Source organism: Ochotona curzoniae, unplaced genomic scaffold, assembly GCF_017591425.1.
Source record: "Ochotona curzoniae isolate NIBS_2020 unplaced genomic scaffold, NIBS_Ocur_1.0 scaffold_1037, whole genome shotgun sequence".
In the NCBI taxonomy this organism is placed as follows: domain Eukaryota; kingdom Metazoa; phylum Chordata; class Mammalia; order Lagomorpha; family Ochotonidae; genus Ochotona; species Ochotona curzoniae.
This window is the reverse complement of record NW_024467083.1, coordinates 28729473-28754244: the sequence shown is the minus strand read 5'-3', so window position 1 is coordinate 28754244 and position 24772 is coordinate 28729473. Positions and strand designations below refer to the sequence as shown.

At 51.4% G+C, this 24772-nt stretch overlaps 4 non-coding genes across 4 annotated transcripts; 2 read left to right on the top strand and 2 right to left on the bottom strand.

Moving 5' to 3' along the window:
- Positions 1-9111: 9111 nt before the first annotated feature.
- TRNAE-UUC lies at positions 9112-9183 on the bottom strand. Its single transcript has one exon. It is a non-coding gene; the product is annotated as a tRNA-Glu (tRNA).
- Positions 9184-19472: 10289 nt separating this feature from the next.
- Positions 19473-19544, top strand: TRNAH-GUG. The gene has a single exon. It is a non-coding gene; the product is annotated as a tRNA-His (tRNA).
- Positions 19545-20906: 1362 nt separating this feature from the next.
- On the top strand, positions 20907-20977 carry TRNAG-CCC. The gene has a single exon. It is a non-coding gene; the product is annotated as a tRNA-Gly (tRNA).
- A 2263-nt stretch (positions 20978-23240) lies between these two features.
- TRNAG-CCC lies at positions 23241-23311 on the bottom strand. The gene has a single exon. It is a non-coding gene; the product is annotated as a tRNA-Gly (tRNA).
- Between the last annotated feature and the right edge of the window lie 1461 nt (positions 23312-24772).

Below are 24772 nucleotides of genomic sequence, written 5' to 3'. Positions count from 1 at the left end.
TCTTTCTCGCTGTCTCTTCTTCTTTCCATACATTTGCCTTTCCAACAAAAATAAGTAAATCCTTAAAAAGAAAAAAAAAAAAACCCTGAGGTTTTGTACAGTACACCATGTTTCTCTCGTGTCACCAACTCAGTCATGTGCCATGTACTGGAAAACAGTAGCAGGAATTGTAACCCAAGTCCCAACTTACACTTCATCTCATTTCTCAGATTGAACGCCATCACTCATCACCTCCAGAACTTACCGCAATTGTGTAGCTGGTTTGCAAGGGCATGGGCAGTAGCTTCAGAAATCAGAAACTTTTCTTTGATGTCTCCAGGCCCTGTTGACTGTTGGCTAGCTGCGAGCGCTAGTCCTGGTTTTCTAGAAGGTTCATTTCTACCCTTGGATATGATGGAGCACTGGAAGATGCTGCCACGCTGATGGATCCAGGGTCATAGAAAAACAAAGCCATGATGGGTTAAAACAGATAAAGTCAAAGAGCTTAGAGAAGGACTATGCGTGCAGATAGCTGTCATCCTTCACTTACTATAGAGAATTACTTGGGCTCTATCCAACAACACTTGAAAGTTGTTAACCACACAAATCCGGATAAGGTTGTCAGAGTCCTGTGCTAATGGCCCTGCCTGTAGTGTTGCCAACAAAGGAAGGAAGGGAGGGTCTTGTGTAACCAGGTAACAATCTGGAGTTGCCATAACACTATCAGAATGTGAAGGATGTCATAGAACCTTAAAGTTTTCAGTAGGCTAAGGCAGGCTGATGCACAAGGTTTCTTGGTCCCTTCTGAAGTTCATCACTGATGAGGACCAAGCTGTTACCCTCCAGCCTCACTGGTTATGAGCACGTGTGCTGACTCCATTGACCCATTTCTTTCCTCAGATCCCCTTTTTCTTCTCTGTGTAGCAGAGCTTTCCAAAAAGTTTCACTTTCCCCCTCTCCCTTTGCCATTTCTTGAATGCTAAAACATACCATAAGGATTTTCACAAGTGCAGAAAATATTTTTCAGAAAGAGGGAAGGTAGGGTTTTGCATTGTGGTTAATGTTTGGATAGCTGTATCTCCAATCAAAATGCCTGGAATCAATCTTGGCTTTGTTCCTAATCCCAGGTTGTTAGTAATGCACATCCTGGGAAGTGGCAGGGGATGGCCCCAGGACTTGTGCCTTTGCAGCCTGTGTGGGCCACCCAGATCAAGTTCCCACCTTCTGCTTTTGCCTTGTCCAGAACCAGCAATGTTTGGCATTTAGGGAGTATAGAAATGGGTAGTACATCTGGTTGTTAAACAAATAAGACACACAAAGCAATTTAAGATGTTTTTGTTTGTTTAAAAGGCAGAGTTACAGAGACCAAGAGATAGATCAAGAGTCAGATTTCCATCTCTTCTATTCCTACAAGACCACAATAGGCAGGGTTGATCCAAGCTGAAGCTAGAAATCTGGAACTCTATTCAGGTCATTCACACAGATTATAGGGGTTCAAGCACTTAGAACATCCTCTGCAGCCTGCCCAGGTATATTATCAAGTCATTGGATTGAAAGAGGAACTTCCAGGACTGAAAAGTATGCCTGTATGGGATGCTGGTGTCACAAGTTGCAGTTTTATTTGCTGTACTACAATGGTAACTCCAGGGAAACTTTAAAAATTCTGAAGAAAAATACAAAACTTGGGTTTGTAAAAGTGTAACAATGTTGTCATTGAGTCCATTCCCATTTTCAAACATCTTTTGAAAGCTGGGACAAAATGCAATGTGTAATATGAAACTAATATAAAGTTTAAGAGTACTGCCAACCCCTCTCAATCTTCTTTATGCTATATTCTGGTTTTATATTGGGCTTTTATCTCCCTGGGGAATCTGTTGCCATTTACATTGAATCTAAGTCACTTTTGGGATCCCCGCCCTCTGTACTCCTCCTCTCTGTGGATTGCCTTGTTTCAATACCACTATACAGAGTAAGTTTATTGTTGATGTACTACCCAGCAGACTGGGCGAGTTAACCTAACAACATCAACCACTGGTTGCATACCATTGTCAGCCCAGGCAGAGTGAGGTCATGATGCGGAGTGGACATGACCGCAGTGCGCATGGGCAATGGAGTCCAGTGATAGAGGGACTGAGCATGAGCTGACAGGCAGGCAACAAGAGAATGTTCCCTTAAATCAACTCCTTTTTCCAGTTCCATTTCCATCCAGGCTTTAGGAGCCTGAGTCTTAGGAAAAGGCCTTGCAGTCGAGATTGGTAAGTATAAGTGGTCCGGGGTATAGGGGGTGTGACCTTGGGCTAATGAGCAGTTCCTTCAAGGTGAAGGAAAGAGGCGGAGAGCACACATGTGAGACCTTCTTCCCAGAGCACACCAGCAGGTAATTAATTATGCTGTGCAGTGGTACTGGTTTAGGGATACATCCAAGGCAATGTTAAAGAAAATTACTGACTTATATTAGGAAAATGACAAGTTAACTGAAACTGAGAACTCACTAAAGAATATGAACAATGTCTGTCCTGTTATAAGAGATTACCATCTTAAGTCAACACATCCTTGTAAATTGAATGAATGAAAAGGTCCAATCAATAGTATCTGAATGGGATTTGTTGTCATGGTGAAGTAACTTTGATCTCTGAGCCACCCCCCTTTTTTGGCGCCCATCGTGAGGTGTGGTAGGACTTTACCCACAGTGCTGCAGGACCCTAACAAAAGTTAGGTTAGAGAGATGAATAGTCAGGACATTTCTCGAGAAGTTTTGTACCCTCTGTCACTATAAAATTAAAATGGGACAGAGTGCATCCAGTGATAGTGCCTGTACACTGATATTACCAGACATATTTTACAAAAGAAAGGCATTAAGGACAGTAGAAAACAGCTTTCAGGATCTTTGCAATTTGTGCAGTTCGTCCCTGGTTTCTGGAGGAGGGTCTCTGGATTTACAAACGTGGGATCAGGTAGGGAATGACATGAAGAGGTGGTATCAGAGCCAAAGGGTTGAGGATTGTGAAAAAGGACAGATTGTTGTGGGCTAAAGAGTTAATAGCGCTCCTTAAGCTGAGCAGTAACAGGAACTGGGCTTGCGGCTACAGCAGAAGCACAGGCTGAACACCTAGACTAATTGGACTCCACTGTATCCAGTTGCTTGGCTGAAGGACTTTATGGGAAGAGTATATAAGGAGAGGTGAAGGAGTAATAAAGGGAGATTTGGGAGAGACTTCCGCCATCACTGGTCTCCTGTCGGTTTTTCATCCCCAGACCCTCTCCCTGTCCACGTTACTGGCTCCGCTGGCCGGAGCAGCAGACAGTTGAATTACATGATAGATGGTTTCCTGCCATTGATAAGCCTCCAAGAGATCTACTAAACCATGTAAGCAGTATCCAGCTAGACCAGATCCAGCAAACGTTGGCTTTAGAGGAGCAATGCAGCAGATACATAAAGGAGGTGATTTGTTCTGTTTTCCTGTTATTTATGAATGGGATGAACCTGACTGGGAACCGTTGCCTTATAAGCTTATTAAAGAACTAAAGCATTCTGTCTCTGACTGTTGGCTGAACTCCCCATACACTATGACAATGGTGGAGGGACTAGCAGCAAAGTAGATAACTCCATATAATTGGCTTCAGGTTGCCAAAGCTTGCCTCACAGGAGGAAACTTCCCTTTGTAAAAAATGGAATATTAGAGCAGAAGTAGTCTCACAGATCTGTGAGGCGTGGCAAACCTCTCACCTTAGACATGCTTTTAGGACAGGGCACTCATCTTGGCATTTCAGAACAACTTACTCTGCCTAAGGAGACATTACAGCTTATCTCCTCCCTGGCATTAGGAGCATGGAAACACCTTCTGTTTCTGGATTGAAAGTCTTCAAGTTTTGTAAATACCAAGCAAATACCTGAGAAGACTTTGTAGCTGGACTCACTGAAGCAGTGAGCTGGACAGTAATTAATAATACAGCTACAGATCTCATAATTAAACAGTTAGCTTTTGAAAATGCTACTCCAACTTGCCAAACCTTAACTCAGCTAGTGAAAAGGACAAGAGACTTGCCAGACTATGTTCAAGCTTATGCTGAGGTACCTCCATCTTACATGCAAGGGTTAATTATTGGTGCAACTCTTCCAGGTCAAACTGCCACTCAGATTTTAAAGAACATAGAAGGCAATCAAGGAAATCAAAAAAAGAAGCGATTGTTATTTCTGTGGCAGACTGGGGCATATCAGCCACAGCTGTCCCACCAGAAACCTCTTGGACTCTATAAATAATATTTGTACATAATTAAATATAATTCTCAGGGTATTGTTTAAGGCATTCTCTAAAGAATGTGTTATTTACATTAAATATAAATCGCTATAAAAGTAAAATCTAATCCATTGTTAATTTTTTTTCCAAATGTGAGATGCACCCATGTGCTTTTGTCTGCCAGTTTCTGTACTACAATAAAGAATAATTGTAAGCATAGAACTGTGTTCTCAATGAACAAGGTTGTAAAGGAAAGAGGTTTTGGATAAAAGAGAAAAGGATATGGCTTATAAAATACTCTGTCCTATAGGAGAATGGTTATGTGAGACTGCAAAGGTGAAGAGGACAAAATATTTAAAAGATAAAGTACATTGAAGAAGGGATGAGGAAGTTATGGAGGATGTGAAAGGAATACATTTTGTATGATTTATATGCGATATAATTGATCACAGTCTTTATTATTTGCAGCATTTTCTAAATATTTATTATGGATGCATGGATTTAAAATCTGATTCTGTTAAAACAACAAGGCTTTTTTGTTTTTTTAAACATTTTTTTAAAGATTTATTTTATTTTTATTTCCAATCAGATATACAGAGGGGAAGAGAAACAGAGAGGAAGATCTTCCATCCATTGATTTACTCCCCAAGAGGCCACAATGGCTGGAGCTGCACCAATCCAAAGCCAGGAGCCAGGTGCTTCTTCCAGGTCTCCCACATGGGTGCAGGGACCCAAGTGTTTGGGCCATGCTCGACTACTTTCCCAGGCCACAGGCAGGGAGCTGGATGGGAAGCGGGGCTGCTGGGATACGAACCAGCGCCCATATGAGATCTCAGCACATGTAAGGCAAGGACCTTAACCACTACACTGGGCCATCTCTAACCTCGTTTAAGGCAGGAAGGGAGCTATTTTTTCTGGCCAGATAATTGAGCTGCAAATAGATGCTTAGTTAGAGTTTGAATGGAATGCTGAGTGACCAGAGACATCACAGTTTCACCGAAACTGACACATGTTCCTGAGAGAAAATGAGTGGTGTAACCTAAACTGATGACAGATGTCTTGCTAGAGTTATAAGCCAGTTCAGACCATTAGAAAAACAACCAAGTTCAGCAAAATCACGCTTCAACGCCATAGACAGCTAAATACTAAAATGAAAATAGACACGAAAAAGCTGAATAGTAATTTATAGCCATTCTGAGGTGTATAAAACCCGGTTGAATATAAAACAAAACTGAAATGTCTATGAAGAAGTCACAGGATGTAGTTAAGAACCTGCATTTTCCTATTAACGTATTGGTTAATCAATACCATGTCAATTAATGCCATAATGTTGTAAATTGTTGTTGATGTTATGTTGGGGCTTTTATTGGTTGGGATGATACTTTGCTGGCTCTACCTTCAGACCAGAGATGGTCTCACCAAGATATTGTTGAACTAATTAGGATAATAAAATGCTGGACTTTATGCTTGGTAAATACTTTCAATGAAACAACCTCAACTGAATTTGAACTGTGGTAATGCAACAGGGTGGAGAAATCCACCATGAGCAGAGGGTTCAGGGGGCAGTGGTGGGAATCCCAGAGCATATAACACTGTGTCATTAACACTGTGTTGCATTAAATGCAATGCAATTAATTAAAAAAAAAAAAAGAAAATGAGTGGTGTAGTGCCTCACACTTAATCCCGGCAAACTTGATCCATTGTGTTTCAGTTTCCTCAACTAGTGCATGTTGAGGACTGAATACCTGAATTTACTGTCTAGAGATAAGTCAGGAGAAAATTCCCTCTGAGGAAGGAGAGGGAAGACTGGAGTGCAGAGGGCTCCCTTTCCCTGAGGAAGACAAGCCACCGTTTGTCAGTTGGGTAGCCACGGCGTTGGGGGACTCACCATGTTTCTGCAGGTGGTTGGCCAGGAAGAAAGCAATAGCTCTGGCCGTGAGGTATCTCTCTTTCAGGTCGCGGAGGTTCTGCTTGTTCTCCTCCAGCTGGGAGCGCAAGCAGTAGTAGGTGTGCAGGGCACTGCTGTCAGCCTCTGCCCCAGAAACAGTGCTGGGAGGCGTGGCCATGATGGAAGCTTGTGCTCAGAGTAGAGCCAGAGCCTGGGCGGGAGAAACCAACACAATGAATACAACTCAAGGGATGGTCCACGGCTGTCTTGCTTAGTAACTTTCTAACTGTGACGAGGCTAGAAGACAGAGCCGAAGGCACTGCCGCAGCCACAGAATCCCACAGGAGTGAGGGCAGTAGACGAGCGTGCCAGGTAACGGTGTGATGTGAATGGGATGATTGGGATTCACTACCCATCAACATGTATGAGAGCTGAATGGGATGTGGGACAGATAACCAGTCTGCTGTACATACTGGCAAGCACAGGAACCAGGGCAGGGGTGGGCCTGGTGGGAGTTTTGTGGGTGGCTCTAACTAGACTACAACTCCCATTGATTTTCATGAAGGCTGAGTATATGGTGGACAGGATTGGGCTGGGTTCCGACACCCATCAAGTTTCATAGAACACAGAGCTGGAGACAGAACTGGCCCAGCGATTGCAACTACCAGTGTGTGCGTAGGCTGATTTGGGGGAAAGACTGTGCCGGACCCTGCATTGGCAAACACATATAAGAATTAGGTCTGGGATGGCCTCAGATGAGGTTTCTTGAATGATTCCCTACCAACTGAAATGCTAGAACGAGAACTCTAACTATGAACAGAATTGCAGGTGCCATGGGCTGACTGTGGGAGTGGATGTGTCAGAGCTGGGCCTCCTCAGTGGTTCAGACATAACAGTGTACAGCCTATCCAAATGTGCATGGAGGATATGGCAGTACATTGGAGCCTCGAGAGGACACCTGGTACCATGGCAGAGCACAGAGGACAGAACAAATTGATCAACTACCCCAGCCAATCATTGGCAGAGAAGACCTGGGCAGATGGAGACACTAAGGTGGACTATAGCAGCCAGTGGATTTGGGAGAGATTTCATCGTGATTGCCAAGCAAATCAGGACTGTTGAACTATCAAAACCTCTTGAGACATTTAAGGTGTTATAAATTTCTATTTCTCTTGCTGTTGTTGATTTTGTGTTGTGGTTTTTCATTTAAGAGGGATGTGTGGTGATTGTGTAATGGAGACTATCATGTCCAGATGTGAGGATGCAGTGCAGCGTGCATCTCTACTTCCAGATCAAAGTGGACTACTAATGAAACTATTAGCTGTATCTTGACAATAGGAAACGGGACTCTCTGCCACTGTCCATGCCCACAATGATGCACATGTGACTGTGAGAGCTATGCTACAGTAATAATATAGTAATACAGTAATAATATAGGGGAATTCGGTCGGGGAGAGCAGACATTGGGAGGGGGAAAGGGAAATCCCAGGGCCTATGGGATTGTATCATAGAATGAAAATAATAATTTAAAAAGAACTTAAAAAGTATATATATGTATAAAAGAAGCCTCACCTGGGTGGTCACAGGCCTTTTTCTTGCATGTGCGAACCAGTACCGGGACCAGTTAGGTCTGTCACCTGCATAAGCCTACACACACAATGGTGATTATAGTTGCCTGTTCAGTTCTGTCCTCAGCCCCATGTTCTATGCAAACCGATGGGTGATGCCACCCAGCCCATCTCAGCCTGCCACAGGCCTGGCCCTTACACAGAGCAGCAGGAGCTACAGTTTAGTTAGAGGGACTCAGTAACCCCCACCATGCTGGCCCCTTGCCCTGGGTCCCGCACTTTCTAATATGTACATCAGATCAGTCTGGTCCGTGCCGCATCCCAGTCCGGCTCTTGTATACACGGATGTGTGTTGTCGCTTAACTCAGCCCACCCAACACAATGATCCAGTCCACACGTATGCCGACAGGTGCTGTCACCATCCGGCCTGACCTGCCTCCAGCCCTAACTCCAATGCACACCAGTGGGAGCTGCAGGCCAGCCGCAGAGTGACCACAGCTTCCCTACCAGGCCCACTCCCAGATCTTGCACTTTCTAGCGGTTACTGTGGTCCAGTCTGACACAACTTGCACCCAGATGCTGTGGTAAAGCCCAACCAGATGGCACTTATCCTGGCTCCTGCAGGCTGCAGCGATGGCTGTGGTGGCATAGCCCAGGCCTCCGCCAAACCCAGCTCACAAGGCTGACGCTTGTTATGGCCCTGCCCAACCTGACTGCCCCCAGCTCCAGCACTCACACTGACCAGTGGGAACAGTGATCCAGCAGGGGAGCCCCCACACCCTCATCACATCAGGCTCATTCCTGGCCTGGGGTCATGTCTGCGCCTGTGGGTGTTGTAGCCCAGTCTGTCACAGCCTGTCTCACCTCGGCATTCGTTGGTGGTGCTGTAGCCTGACTCTGCCTGCCTGTCCCTAGTCCCAACTCATGCTGTGGATGTTGCAGCCAAATCCAGCACAGCCAGCCCCTTCTCATAAATACCTAGAGTTCGAATCCATTCCCGTGGAGTCTAAAGGATCAGTACTCGAAGCTGCCTGGCCTTTGGCAGCTGACAACCCACCGTGCACAGGGCATGAGTGCTAAGCCCGAGAGAGGTGCTCTGCACGGGACACATGGGAAAGAATGAGGGGTGACACATTCTTGTCAGAAATTGAACCCGGGTGTCACAAGTGGGAGGAAAAAACCTGTCACCGGCCCACCATGAATGAAACCCTGTCCAGTACTCCCAGCAGGATTTATTTCTTAGAGTATAGAATTTCTCTACTGAAGTAGAGACAGTAGTCCAAGGTCGCACTGCCATTGCCACTGGTCCAGAAGCCCAGGCTATCAGCATGCACCAGAGGGAGGAGGAGGAGGACACCAGGTCCCTAGTGAGCATGTCAGCAGCAGCATCTGATGCATCTGGCCATTTGGCGTGGTGCGGTGCTTCAAAAGGAGTCAGTTCCCTGACCGGGAATCGAACCCGGGCCGCGGCGGTGAAAGCGCCGAATCCTAGCCACTAGACCACCAGGGAACATACAACACAAGTAAAAACCTGCATTTCTCCAGTCCCACTACCTTGACTCAGTCCCAGCAAGGCTGCAGCCTGCTGCGGGCAAACAATCCAACAGTGGCGCTCTTACAGCCCTGGTGCCTCCAAAAGAGAGTGAACGCGCAGACACTGCAGCCAGCCTTAGGCACGACCCACACAGCAGCTTGGCCGAGTTCCCAGGCTCAGCCCGCGCTGCAGCCCGCGCAGTCGGGGCACGGCTGGCTGCGATTCCGTAGTCCTGGCTTGGCTGGGCCAGGTCTGGGCACGCCGGGGCCGGGGAGTGGGCGCGAGCAGCTCAGTCCGAAGCCGGCGCCGCGTGTTTCTAAAGAGGGAGCGGGTAAGAAGGAAGACTAACGGAGAAATTACTTCCTTACTGCATAACCTGCCGTGACTCGGATTCCAAATGAGGTTGCTGCGGCCACAACGCACACTACTAGCCACTACACCATCACGGAACAATAGCTCAGCCTTTTCTCTCTCTTGCAACCTGCTGGTAGGCACGCACTTAGCACCATCACTTTTCACAAGTGCTCACAAGCAGCTGCGGGTCATCCAGTGTTTGCGTCTGCAGAGCTCGCTCCGCTCCCCCAGGACACCGTGACAGGCAAGCAGCCGGACCAACACCGTACCCGTGTGGCCCATCAGCCAGGACTCCCAGAGGTATCCAGAACTCCCGGGAGGTGTCCCTGTCCTCGCCTCGCCTCGCCGCCTTTCCTCTCTGCGTCCGCGGGCTCCGCCTGGCCCCCCGAGCGCCCCGGGTGGAGCGAGCGGCGCCCGAGGCCTGCCCAGCGGGAAGCGCCCGCACCCGCGCCCACAGGCACGCTCAGCTCCCTCGGGTCCCGGTTCGGATGCCGGCGGAGAGGAGAGTGCGCACTGCCTTTCCCAGATTTTGGCTTCCGAAGCAGGGGACGGGCAAGGCGGCGAGGGCCGTGCTCTGCCCTGGGAAGCTGGGGTTTCCCTGCGCGTGGGTGGTTGCGTGGTGAGGGGATTCCACCCAAGCAAATGGGTTTCCCAGGCTTTGGAGCCTGCGTTCGCCCTTTGCAAGGCTCTGCCTCCACCTAGCGCCAGTGCCCTGTCGCATACTTTAGGTTGTCCTCTCACTTGTTTTCTTGTCTTAGCCTGCAAATCCTCAATTTTGTGGCTAAGAATGGGTCCGAGCTCTGTCCCTATTCTTTTCTGCGTTTTAGAGCTATTGTGTTTCATATTTCACTCGACATTCCATTTCCTAAGAGAAACAACCGTCTCTTCATGTTGCAATTGCCTAAAAAGGCGTGAACTGTGGTATCCTTCCTGAAGTCTTAAGATGCTTTGGAAATCTCACCTATCCTCAGTTAAGGCACTCAGCGTGGCCTTAAGAAAATGAGAGAAAGAAAGTAAGTAAGAAAGAAAGACAGACACATGATTTCTATCCTCTTGTTTATAACTTCGCAATCACATAGGTTTTGTTTAGTTCTGTGTTTTGTTAAATGAACTAAACGTATTTTTTTTTTTTTTGCGCTTAGACACGTCTCCGGCGAGCTCAGCTGTGGCGGGTTGATCTGACCAGAACCCCAGGACTCAGAACATTGCCTTGAGAAGGTGGACGTGACTTTGGCCCTCCCGGGAGACTTGTGCTGTCCTGTCCGCAGCACAGGTGAAGTATGGGAGGCAGAAAGGCTCATGGTGGCGCAGAACGCGAGTAGGTAGGAGGAAGCATCTCTTGTGTCGCTCACATGCTAATAGGAAATCAGCGCAGTGTGCGAGTGAAAACGCAGGAAGCAGGATGCGTCTTGCTCGCTGGCCCCAAGCACGCGCCGTGGCCGTGCAGTGGTCAGGACTCAGCTTGTGGCCCCAACAACCTCCGCTCTGGAAAAGTCGCGGAGGCCCGGTGGAGCAGGTCTCACGAGGCACACAGTGGGGCGACAAAGCCCCACGAACACGGGACGTCCGAGGGGACGCGGTCATGGCCCCAGCCCCGGCATCCCCTGAGGACGACGCACTCTTTCCCGCCTCGCACACACGTTTAAGCGGCATCCCATAGGTGTAATTTAAGTGTCCGTTCTCTGGTGAAGAGACGCGGAAGTGGAGAGCCCCGAACTCCCTCGGGGACCCTCAACAGGCTCGGCACAGTGAAAACAACTGTTTCGAGAAAGGTCGGCGGCGTCAGGCGGGCCAAGGACTGGGGCAGCTGGGACACCGTCCCCTCCACACTTTCTCCAAAAGGCGAACCTTCACAGGAACCATCCAGGTGCCCCGCCCCACAGGTCGCACGCCCCCCGGAGCACGCAGGTGCTAGCTGTGCCGCGCGGGTCGCTGCGTCGTGGGTAGCATCAAAGATAACACAACCTTTGGAGAAACCGCCGCGCCCCGGAGAGAGGTTCCCCGGCCGGGGCAGGGCGGGAGGCTGCGGGCACCAGGGAGACCCGGAGGCGGCCCCGGCGAGGAGGAGCTGAGAGCTGAGGCGCCCGCAGCTCCCGCAGCTCCCGCAGCTCCCGCAGCTCCCGCGCAGGGCGCCCACGGCCCGCGGGAGTCGCTGTGCAGCGCGGCCTTGAGCGCCTCAGGAAGGCGGCAGCGCCTCCCGGCCGCAGCCTGTGGCGGCTGCAGGGCCTTGGTGTGGGGCGGGCCTCGGTGCCCTGCTCCCCGAGCTAGGAGCAGCGACAAAGGCGAGTGCTGGGACGCCGGCTGCTCACACTGGGACTCGGCGCTCGGTCAGGGGGAATCGGCGGTTCCCTGTCGCCGAGGCTCGGACGGTGTGTCCGCGCTCCTTCTCTTTCTGGGGTGAATGAAAGCAGGTAACATCCTGACCTAGGTGAGGGAGATCTTCTTGGGAGAATGTGGTATCTGCGTTTCCGTAGTGTAGTGGTTATCACGTTCGCCTCACACGCGAAAGGTCCCCGGGCGGAAACATCTCTTTCAATTTTGCCGATGGAGGACACCACTTAAGAGTACAAGGGTATCTACTAACCAGTCCACACAGCTCTCCCATTCTCTATATTGATATATTTATGATATATTTGTGAGACACAATATGGATGAAAAAGAGAGAGCGAGAAAGACGCAGAAATCTACCATCTACTGGTTCATTCCCAAAAGGCAATAGCACCTAGAGCTGGGCCAGGTTGAAGACGGGAGCCTGAGAATTCATCTGTGGTTTCATTGGCCTGTCGTCTTTGGCCATCTTCCTCCATGTTCTCAGGGTGTTAGCAAGAAGGTGGATTAGCAAGAAGCGTACAGCTGGGACTTGAATCACTGTCCATATAAAATGCCAATGTTTACCCCGGCTGCTGCACTTCCCATCCCGCCCCCTGCCTGTGGCCTTGGAAAGCAGTGGAAGGTGACTCAAAGCCTTGCAGGACCCTGCAACACATGTGGGAGACCCAGAAGAAGCTCCTGGCTCCTGGCTTTGGATCAACTCAGCTCCAGCCATTGCAACCACTTGGGGAGTGAATCAGCAGATGGAAAAGTCTTTCTGTCTCTCCTCCTCTCTATATATCTGACTTTCAAATAAAAACAAATAAATCTTTTTTAAAATGCCAGTATTGCTGAAAGCCATTTAATCTACTATGCCACAGCCGTGGCCACCTATGATTATCTTCAATTCCTTGTCTCTCCCATGATGGTCTTCTGCCCATACATTTTGCAGATTTTATTTTTATTTGCTTAATCTCTAGTGACTCATTTTCTTTCTCAATTGGTTCCAGTTACTCTCTGGTTCTTTACAAAGTTGGTTTCAGGATTCCCATGTACCCAAAGCTTTTGCACCACAAAGTCAAAAAGTGAGTTTTCACATGCCTGCACCTATGAATCATGAGTAGATACTTTGCAGACAAATTAGCAGAGTTCTGAAAATAAACTCCCATTTAGGAGGCATTGCTATGGTGTAGTGAGCTAAGCCATTGCTTGCGATGTCAACATTCTTTAGGGCTGATGGTTGGAGTTCTGGATGCTTCACTTCATATCCAGCTCCTTGCTAGAGTACCTGGGGAAGCAGCAGAGGATAGCAAGAAGCTTGACCCTTGATTTGTATGGGCGTTTGGAAGACTGGAGTGCAGAGGGCTCCCTTTCCCAGAGGAAGACAAGTCACCGTTTGTGAGTTGGGTGGCTACAGCGCTGGGGGACTCACCATGTTTCTGCAGGTGGTTGGCCAGGAAGAAAGCAGTAGCTCTGGCCGTGAGGTAGCTCTCTTTCAGGTCGCGGAGGTTCTGCTTGTTCTCCTCCAGCTGGGAGCGCAAGCAGTAGTAGGTGTGCAGGGCACTGCTGTCAGCCTCTGCCCCAGAAACAGTGCTGGGAGGCGTGGCCATGATGGAAGCTTGTGCTCAGAGTAGAGCCAGAGCCTGGGCGGGAGAAACCAGCACAAATACAACTCAAGGGATGGTCCACGGCTGTCTTGCTTAGTAACTTTCTAACTGTGACGAGGCTAGAAGACAGAGCCGAAGGCACGGCCGCAGCCACAGAATCCCACAGGAGTGAGGGCGTTAGGACGAGCGTGCCAGGTAACGGCGTGACGTCACAAGAGCAGATTCAGAAGGTGGGGATGTCATGGACCCTCACGAACTTCTGTGTTCCAGTTGCCAAAGCCAGCCTGGTGCCCGAGGCCTCTGTTTTCTCCTGATCACCACCAGAGGGCACCACCCAGCCCGCAGCGAATCTCAGTATTTGTGCACCAGGGGACCACACCACAGCCCTGTATTCCTAAAACCTAGGCATAGCTCCACTGTTTCTTCTTCTGAGAGCACACACAACATAGAAGGATTCATTTTTTTTTTTTAAGGAACTCAGTGTTTTCCAAATTGTTTTTCTTCTTCAGTTTTAAAGCTTGAAAGCAGAGTCAGAGTCAGATACAGAGATAAATCCTCCAGGCACTGTCCCACTCCCGATTTCTACAGCAGCTAGAGCTGAGCCAGGCAGAAGCCAACAGCCAGGCAGCCACGCCTAGATCCAATTACCAGCGCTGTCATTGGCTGCCTCCGTGTGTGCACACCTGCAGGAAGCTGCAATCAGGAGCCGGGGTTCAGAACCAGGCACTCCCATATGGGAAAAGGCATTAGCAGAAGCAGTTTGATCTTTGCTTACCCAGTCCCGCCAACTGCTTTCACTGCTTAAGGACTGTCATGATGTATTGTATTCCTCCTGAAGTCTGGAAGGTCTGGGAATGTGTGGGTGGGGAAACTGTTGAGGGAGAATGAGACAGAAGAGGTATGACTCCTCAGGACTTCCACCAACCAGGCCACTGCACTTGCAAGTCAAAGAGGAGGCTCAGGCCCAGGGGTTTACAGGAGGGAAACTGGAGGACCTTTAGGGTCAAACCTATACACCCACTCACATGTGAGAACCGAGTTGGAATTGATGGTATCAACCACCATCTGTAGGTACATTTAGAAACCACGGATGGGGGACCTGCCTGGCAGGGCTCAACCATAGTACGTGCCAGTGAAGTTTGGGGCAGGGGGAGTGGACCATGTCGGGGTGGACCCTGTTAGGCTGGGCCATGTCACTAACCAGCTCATGAGAGAACTGTTTATGGGAGCAGATTCTGTGAAGGGCAATGGGCACATCCCTGTGAGATTTGGTCTGCTTGAGGGCTGGACGTGGTGATGGGCCAAGCTAGGCATGACCATGGAACTCACCAAAACTCAGGGGTGCCAGAGTTGGGAACAGGCCAGGCTGGTTCAGGTTGCAGTACCAATAGGCACACCCAAGGATGCAGTGTGGGGCAGTACGGCCACAACATCCACCGGCACACACAAAGGCTGCGACTGGAGAGCAAACTATGACTGCTAAGGGCCTAGCCTCTGCTGCCACACATGAGATCTGGGTCTGAGAGTGGGCCTGGTGGGGGAACGTGGGAACTCCCTTCATAGGCCGTCACACATGTGGGGTTGGTTGGGCTAAGCTGAATTCCAATACCCATTGATACGTAAGAGAGCTGAATGGGATATGGGATAGACTGGACCAGTCTGTTGCACTTATTGTTCAATCCTCATTAAGCCATTACTCCTGCTGGTGAGCACATGAGTCAGGGCAGGGTTGCTCCATTTGTGTACAGGTGTGGATTAGCTCTAGGGGAGCAGACTGAACAGCGACAGGCCAAACCATAGCACACAGACATGCACAGTAGCCAGGATGAGGTGCAAACCATGCTGGAGTAGGCTAGGCTACCACACCTACCTGTCTGTATGAAAGTCAAGGATGGGGGCAGGCTGGGCAGGGCTAGGTTGCAACACTCACCAGCAAGAGTTGGGATTTGGGTCAGGCCAGGCTAGACCAGGCTACAGTATCTGATGGCACAGGCCAAGCTGGTGATGGGTAATGCGGGGCTGGGTTGGAGCAACCCATTGGCATGCTTGAGATTTGTGGCTGGGAGCAGACCTGGTTGGGGATGCCCCAGCTGGGCCTCAGTTCCCACTGGTGAATGCAAAAACCAGAGCAGGGGCAACAAAACGGGCTGGGCATGACTGCAGTATCTCTCCATGCGGGTGTGGACTAGTTTTGGGATGTGCCAGACTGGGCTTGATTCCACACCTGCTGGTGCTCACAAGAGCCAGAGTGGGAATAGGATGGGCTGAGCTAGGCCTCTATGCCTGCCCAATCATGTGAGAGCTGGGTCTGGGGATGGGCTAGGCATGTCTGGGTGATAGCACCAAACAGTATGAACCTGAATGGGTGTGGGCTGGTTGGGCAAGGCCACTGTACCTTCCAGGACAGGAGGTGGGCCAAGTCCGGATGGGCCAAATCCCATGGGTATGCATGAGATTTGCAACTAAGTGTTGACCTGGTAGAAGAGCTTGGGGAACTCCTCTGTCAGGACACAGTCCCTGCAGGTTAGCACAAGCACCAGGGCTGAGAACAGCCCAGACAGCAAGGTTACAGTCCCCACCAGCATATGTGTGGCTGAGGCCTGGGGGCTATCCAGGCTGTACCAGTTCATAGCTCCCATCAGCAGATATGAGAACCAGGGCAGGGTACAATCCAAACCAGGTTGTGCTACAACACCAGGCAGTCCACATAAGGCTGGGACTGGGGGCTGTCCAGGCTGGGCTAGGCTGTAGGACCCTTCAGTACCAGCTGGAATTGGGGACTGACCAGGACAAGCCAGGCTTCAGCACCCACCAGTGAAGGCAAAGGTGAGTTGGTGCTATTTCAGACTGGGCCAAAGCGCTCATCAGCACACATTAAGAGCTGGAAGGGAGGCTTGGTGGGAAAGCCCAGTTAGAGTAGCTGTGGGGGCTCCCCTGCTGGGTTGCTGCTCCCACTGGTGAGCTTGTGAGCATGACAGCTTGGCCTGGAAGCAGGCTAGGCTGGACAGTTCTACGACACCCATTGGCTTGCATGTGAGCTGGGTTAGGAGGACAGCCGCTTTGGGCTAAGCAACCACATCCACTGGTTCGTGTATGAGCCAGAGTAAGTAGAAACTAGTAGGTGCTGGGACAGGGGGCAACTCTTCCTTGGCTTTACTGCAGAACCAACTGGAAAGTGTGGGATCCAGGCCTGGGAATGGGCCTAGTAGGGAAATTGTGCACACCCTCTGATGTGCTACAGTTCCCACTGGTGAGCATGAAAAGCAGGGCTGGGGTTGGACCTGGCTGGACAGGCAGTGGCAGCAGCCTGCATGAGTGTGGATTAGATAATGGGGTTGATAGGGCTGAGCTAGGCTCCAACACCCATTGATGTGTAGGAGAGCTGAATGGGATGTTGGATGGCCTGGACCAGTCTGTTGCACGTATTGTCATGCACAAAACCAAGGCTGTGATTGGGCCTGGTGGAGGCAATTGGGGGGTCTCTCTGACTAGTCCTGAGTTCCCTCTGGTGTGCAGGTGGGCTGAGTGTGTGGTGGGAAGGGCTAGGCTGAGCCACAGCATCCATTGGCTTATGTAACAGATGAGGCTTGGGCCAGAACTGGCTAGGTGATTGTACATAGCAGTGTGGAGGCTGATGTGGGTGATGGACTGGGCAGAACCCCTCCCTGGCTACACACAAGGAAGCAGGTCTGGAACGACCTCTGGCAAGGTGTCTTTGGGGACCCCCTCAGCTGCACCACTGGACTCAGAACTCCCACCATGGGAAAGTCACAGGATCTGTGGTCTGAGCGTGGAGTGCCCATGTCAGAACTGCGTCTCCTTGGCTGCTGAGACTTGTGTGGCAGACACCATGCCCAGACATTTACAGGGAAACTTGACAACCAGTCCACTGAGGCATCCAGTGGACATTTGGGGCCGTGGAAGGCAGAACAAGTTGGACAACTCAGCTCTCCCATTCAGGCTTTGACAGCAAGAGCTAAATGAATGGAGGCTCTAGGGTGGACTATGTCAGCCAATGGGCCTCGGGAGGATTTCCTTAACCATAGAGCTCTAGGTCAACAGGATTCCATAAGAACTGAAGGCACTTAAGCAGTGCCCTAGGAACATGCTCCACATCCAGGACCCTGGAATGATATGGGGTGGCCATCCCCCATTTCCTGGTGCTGATGTGGTTGGCCTCCTGGGTGTGGCCCTCTCCCTTGCTCTCCCCATTTTCCTCAGAAACAAGAAGAAAAAGAGAGAGTAGAGGTAGGCGTCTCATCCACTCCCCCACATTCCTCCGCCTTCCCTACCCTAATCAGTGTTCCCCAGGGGCATGCATCCTTCCCAACTATGTGAACATCATCAAAAATAAAGTGAATGTATTAGTTAAAACAACAAGGGTGGAAGATCTTTGCTTCTCCTTCTCTGTGTCAATCGACCTTTCCAACAACAAATAAGTAAATCATTTTTAAGAGCACATTGTACATATGACTGTGTATGAAGAACTATGTTTTAGTAATGATATAGAGGAACTAGGTGGGGGAGAGGGAATTGGAGAGGGGATGAGGGAAATGCCAGGAGCCTGTGGAATTGTATCATAAAATGATAATAATTATACTAAAACGTAAAAAAAAAAAAAGGGAGCACCTTGTTATTGGAACGGAAGTTTTAGAGAGATTTAGAGACAGAGAGGGAAAGAACTTCTGTGGGGTTCCAGTGCTTGAAGCTAGGGAATTAATTTGGTAAGCCACAGAACAAGCAGCAATATTCTTATTTCTTTGAAGACTTATTATTTATTTTTATTGAAAAATTACAGAGAGAAGGAAAGACAAAGATTCTCCCTCTGCTGGTTCACCCCCATGTGGTCGCAATGGCAGGATCAGACACTATAAACCGGTCAACTTTGTCAGTCAAACTCAGGTGAACGCTGGAATAAGAGCGATGGTGCTCCGGGACATTGCGCTGCAGAAATACCACCGTGTGTGCCCAGAGACCCGAACGCAGAGTGAGGACGGCAGCGTTGCAGGTCACCTTAGAAGTCACACAGCCGATTTGCACAGGCGATGCAAATCAGACAAAACAAAAACGGGAGTACCGTCGTTCTCCCAGTGTTCAGGGAGGATCTCACGGATCCTACCTGCATGGGCCGGCCCCCAACCTGAGGGGGTGGGGTTGATGAGTGTGGTTCTTCCTGCGGGTGGAATGACGCGTTGGATGAAAAACACCACAACCACTCTAAAACGCAGTACTCTAAGGATAGTGGAAGAAAGGCCTATGGCCAAACCCTGAACACGCCCCATCTCGTCTGAGCTCAGAAGCTAAGCAGGGTCGGGCCCGGTTATTACTTGGATAGGATAGTGGAAAATGGCTCAATTAACGTGTACGGCAGTGCACCAGCGCTAGGTGGAGCCAGAGCCTTGCAAGAGCGAAGTGCCGGCTCCAAAGCCTGGGAAGCCGGTTTGTTGGGGTGGAATCCCCTCATCACGCAACCGCCCGCGCGCAGGGAAACCCCAGCTTCTCAGGGCAGAGCACGGCCCTCGCCGCCTTGCCCGTCGCCTGCTTCGGAAGCCAAAATCTGGGAACGGCGGTGCGCACTCCCCTCTCCGCCGGCGTCCGGACCGGGACCCGAGAGAGCTGAGCGTGCCTGTGGGCGCGGGTGCGGGCGCTTCCCGCTGGGCAGGCCTCGGGCGCCGCTCGCTCCACCCGGGGCGCTCGGGGGGCCAGGCGGAGCCCGCGGACGCAGAGAGGAAAGGCGGCGAGGCGAGGCGAGGACAGGGACACCTCCCGGGAGTTCTGGATCTGGCGTCCTGGCCCGGTGGCCAAAGGAAAACGGTGTTGGTCTAGTCGCGGAGCGGTCAGGGTGTCCTGGGGGAGTTGAGCGAGTGCTTGGAGACGCAAAGACTGGATGGTGCACGGATATTCCTGGGCGCTGAGGAATAGTGACGGTCGTGACGGTCGTGAGTGCCTGCTCACGAGTTGCAGTAAGGCTTTTGGCAGATGTAGTTGCGTGTTGCCGTGATCGTATAGTGGTTAGTACTCTGCGTTGTGGCCGCAGCAACCTCGGTTCGAATCCGAGTCACGGCATGTTGGTCTATGGCATTGCGTGATTCCTTTTCTTCCTTCAACTTTGTTTTCCCCCTCCCTCTTTAGAAACACGCAGGCTCGGAGCTTCTGATTAACTTGAGGGCCCGGCGGCAGCTCCTCCCACACACGCCTCTGCGTCCCCACCTGCCCAAACCAGATGTCGCCAAGTCAAGACGCCGCCCACACTGCCAGCCCTAACCTCTCTGCTCACACTCGGATCTGTGCAGGCTCCAGCCTGCTCTGAGCACCAGGAACTCTGACAGCCTGCTCTCTGGCCAGCCTCCCACAGCCGGCTGCTCCGTACCCTTTTGCTCCTACAAAGATTGCAAAGACCCTGTAAGCCCCATCCCAACTTGGAGGGAGCATCCCTCATTTGTTCAGCGTGGGGAGAGGTTTGTGTGCACAGGAGAAAGGCAAGGATACAGAGCAAGGAAGAACGGGCCTGAACCAGAACACTGATCTGAAAGTGATTTGGGGTGGGACCAGGAGGAGATCAGAGGATGGGTGGTTTGTGCTGGGCTCTTGGTCAAACTCATGAGCTAGAAGCACCCAGCCTTCTTCCCCAAACACACACCTGCCCTGTAGGTGTCGGGGAATCCACGTGGTCCCTATCCCAGTGGGTTCTGTGCAGGCTGAGCTGAGAAGGAGCAGGGAAGTTCCTTAGGCAGAAGAAGTGTCGGACAGAGCAACACAGCCCTCTGCCTGGCTGGCCCTTGTGGACAGGCTCCCAACAGGGTGGACTCGGGACAGCAGCAAAGGGAACCCCTGAGGGCAGAGAACCCCAGGGTGTCAGAGTCAAGCTGCACCCCAGAGGTCCACCTGAGTGGGACAGCTCTGTTGCCAGTGGAATGCTCCCCTGTGCTGTTGTCATTACTGCCATCTGCAAGAGCTCAAAACTGGACAGTGTGTCCAGCAATTCCCAATGGGAGGTGGCTGTCCCCTCCTACTTCCTTGGTGGGTCCTGCTGCAGGAACAAACCACTTTGGTCCCTCAAAAGGAAGAGTTTCCTCTTGCTGCAGTCACACAGGCAGGGACGTGACATGATTCACCAGAGGAGCCCTGCCCCATGAGGAGTGGTCCTCCCCAAACCTCAGTCCAGCAGAGGCTGAGATTCCTGATGTGGCAGCGCCCTCACACGTGACCCATGGGATTACTGGAACGTGCCATTTGATGTCCCATCTGAGCAAAATGTAGGCTCCAGGGAGGACACTCAGGTGTGGAGGCCTTTGCCAGGGGAAGAATGCAGCTGCCACCCGGGCAGTGAGTGCTCAAAGTCTTATTTTGGAGCAAAGAGTGGGAAGCCCTGGATGGCCTTGGACTCCCTTTTGTGGAGAGACAGCATCAGCGAGATGCAAGCGTGGGGCATTGGTGGTTCAGTGGTAGAATTCTCGCTTCCCACGCGGGAGATCCGGGTTCGATTCCCGGCCAATGCAGCAGATTTTTACTCTCTGCCCCTCTGCTCGCTGGCTAAACTGCACTTCCCTCCCTAATCCCTAGCCCTCCCCCTCCTTACCCCTCGCAGCCTCCCCTGCTGGCCTTGCCAGCCTCCCCTCAACAGAACACGTGGGGCCCGGTTGAGCTTCAGCAGAGCAGGGAGAGATTGGAACCCAGATAGCCAGGAAGGCCAGGGTGGATCACCCCGAACGCGGGAACTTTTATGCTGGTCCCCCGTGGGGTGCAGGGTTCCAGACACACGTGGAGCTGCCATCTTTTTTTTACCCGAAAACAAGAGGAATCATTACATGAAGCAGAACCTTATGTTTCAGTACAGACCTTGTAATAAACGGACTAAGTGGTCATTTTGTGTGCCTCTGCATAGGTTTGTAACATTGACCTACTTAATCATCTAAGAAGACATGACAAAATACCTAAATACTCAACTGCGATCCCACCTTCCAACTCATATTAGGAACACACAAAGACAGTCCCAAGTTTTGGGTCCCTGCACTCGGTTGATAGATCCAGAGCGGTGTTGATTCTAGGATTCAGCCTGGTAGATCTTCATTGGTTCCGCTGAGAACGCTTGTGGGTGAAATCATAGGCAGAAGACCTCACTGTAAAAACCGAGTGGTTACACGACTGGTAGTGCACATATTATAATTCTTGTCTGAGTCCGTACTGGTAGGAAAACACCAAAACCAGGAGGATTTAAATTAAATACAGAGTCACAAAACCCAAAACCCAACTTATGTGGCCAGGAGCCGAACCCATGGCATAGCCTCAAAAGTGCTAAGTTTTAAGCACTAGGCCACCAGGAAGACAAGGGAGGGTTGTGTCTTAGCTCCTCCCCGCGTGTGATTGCAACAGAAGGACGCCTGTGAGCCGGGCCTCGCTCCCTTTCCTGACAGGTCTGCAACGCCGTCCCCTCCGCACTCTCTCCAAAAGGCGAACCCGCACCGGACGCACCAGGAGCCCTGGCCCGCAGGTCGCACGCCCACCAGAGCACGCAGGTGCTAGCTGTGTCGAGATTCGCTGCATCCCGGCGGCGAACCAGCTGCTGGGGCACTGTGAGAAGTCGCCGCGCCCCGGAGAGAGGTTCCCCGGCCGGGGCAGGGCGGGAGGCTGCGGGCACCAGGGAGACCCGGAGGCGGCCCCGGCGAGGAGGAGCTGAGAGCTGAGGCGCCGGCAGCTCCCGCAGCTCCCGCAGCTCCCGCAGCTCCCGCAGCTCCCGCAGCTCCCGCAGCACAGCTCCCGCGCAGGGCGCCCACGGCCCGCGGGAGTCGCTGTGCAGCGCGGCCTTGAGCGCCTCAGGAAGGCGGCAGCGCCTCCCGGCCGCAGCCTGTGGCGGCTGCAGGGCCTTGGTGTGGGGCGGGCCTCGGTGCCCTGCTCCCCGAGCTAGGAGCAGCGACAAAGGCGAGTGCTGGGACGCCGGCTGCTCACACTGGGACTCGGCGTCGGGTTAGCGGGAATCGGCGGACGCCCATGAAGCAGGTGGCGCTCAAGACGGAGTCTAGAGACTCGGGAGAGTGACAAGGGTGCGGGTTTCCGTTCTTGTGTACTGTTTATCACGTTCGCCTCCCGCGCATAAAATCCCGGTTTTGCAGAAACCATCGTTCTTATGATGTAGCAACAGATGGGTTGGTGCAGGTGAACGGGGACATAAGAAAAAGGGCCGATAAAAATCAGACGCCACACCTCTCCCAGGCTTAAACATTTGGAACAGAAGAACCTTTACCGTCCCCTAATCTTGAATCATTTCCTCAAACCTCTGCTCTGGTTGCTTTGGAAAGCTCTGGAAGGCAGCACATTGGGGCTGCTTTCCTTCGCAGCATCACACTGACCGCCCCGGGGAAAATAAACCTACGATCGGGCCATGTGACACACGGTTAGGCATCAACCTGCAGCCAGGTATCCATGTAGACACGAGTTGAGGTACTGGAAGCTCCACGTGTGTCTGGGACCCTGCACCCCACGGGGGACCAGCATAAAAGCTCCCGCGTTCGGGGTGATCCACCCTGGCCTTCCTGGCCATCTGGGTATGTCAGATGCCTCTCCCGCTCTTCCAGTAGCTCTGATTTTCAAAGATATACCTCTCCCTGCTCTGCTGAAGCTCAACCGGGCCCCACGTGTTCTGTTGAGGGGAGGCTGGCAAGGCCAGCAGGGGAGGCTGCGAGGGGTAAGGAGGGGGAGGGCTAGGGATTAGGGAGGGAAGTGCAGTTTAGCCAGCGAGCAGAGGGGCAGAGAGTAAAAATCTGCTGCATTGGCCGGGAATCGAACCCGGGTCTCCCGCGTGGGAGGCGAGAATTCTACCACTGAACCACCAATGCCCCACGCTTGCATCTCGCTGATGCTGTCTCTCCACAAAAGGGAGCCCAAGGCCATGCAGGGATTCCCCCCCCCCCCTCCCCCGCCTCTTGCTCTCTCTCACAGCAGCAAGGGTCTAAGGCCACACCGCCATGCCCACTGCTCAGTGGCCCCTGACACCGCCGGGAGCCCAGCCTGTTTTACCAGAGGCAGGAGGAGAACAGCATCCCTCCCTGAGCGCACAAGCTCTCCGAGCTCGGAATCTTACAACAGCTGAGGACCTGACTGCTGCTGCCTTGCAGGCAGAATGCCTTGAGCTCCTTCCTAGACGGCTCAGTCCAGAACTGTCTCCCGCCCGTTCAGCCTGTTGAGGTCTACCCTGAACAGCTCTGGCAAGTGCAGCAATGCCTTGTGTTTCTTTCTTATTTGGGCAAGAATACGATATTGCTCTCTTTTGTCATCCTGCTAGCAGCTAACATAAGAAGTAATCATAGCAGTTCCACCATGTGACCATGTGGAATGTGACTCAGCTAGGCAAGAACAAGGAGTGCCATTCTTAGACCAACAGAGACCTCTATCCCCTCAATCCCTTCTTGGGGTAAAAGGTTTGGCGTGTGTTCCTTGAAGAGGAAAGTGTGGTTTTGTTGTTGTGTTTATCTTGCCAAGTGCAGCAGGCTTTTCAACGGAGGGGGCCTGGCACCGTGCTGCCCAGCTGCCAGCATTCCCCATGGATGCCGGTCCCAGAGTCGATGCTCCACTTCAGAAGATGGCCTGATTTCTTAAGCCCCTGCACGAACATGGGAGCCGCGGAAGAAACTCCTGGGTTCCAGCTCTGGGCCCAGGGTTATTCGGGGAGTGAACCAGCAGATGGGAGATCAATCTCGCTGTCTAGCACTGTTCTGCAACTCTTTCAAGTGAAAAATTGAAAAGTAAGACAAAATTAAGAAATAAAGGGAGAAGGGAGGTGAGGGAGTAGGGACCAAGGGGAGGTGAAGAAAAGGTTTATAACAGATCCCAAGGCAAAAGAGGTGAGCTGCCATGGATTTGTAAAATAAATGTTTTAATAACATTTTGTAAGCTCTTTTTTAAAAAAAATTTAAATGGAGGCAAGGACAGGAGGTGGGAGCCGCATGGTTGGAAGCCACGAGGAGCTATGAATGTTTTGAGGGTCTTTCATGTGGGTACAGGGTTGCACTGGCATGGGTCATCTGCTACTGCTTTTCTCAGGCACATTAGCAGGTATTCAGAACAGAGTAGAGCATCCAGGACTGGAAATGGCATCCATGGGGATGCCTGGTGCCAGCCTCTGTGCTGGATTTCTAAGCTGTTTTGCTAGGTCTGTATTTTTCAGGATTCCCACTCGTGCCGTGTTCCAGGTTAGCTGGGGACACGGCACACGTTGACTTCAGTATTTTGTGACTGTGGAGAAGCAGCACAGCTAACGAGGAGCATTGTTAGGGTTCACGCACGTCACTCATCTGCCT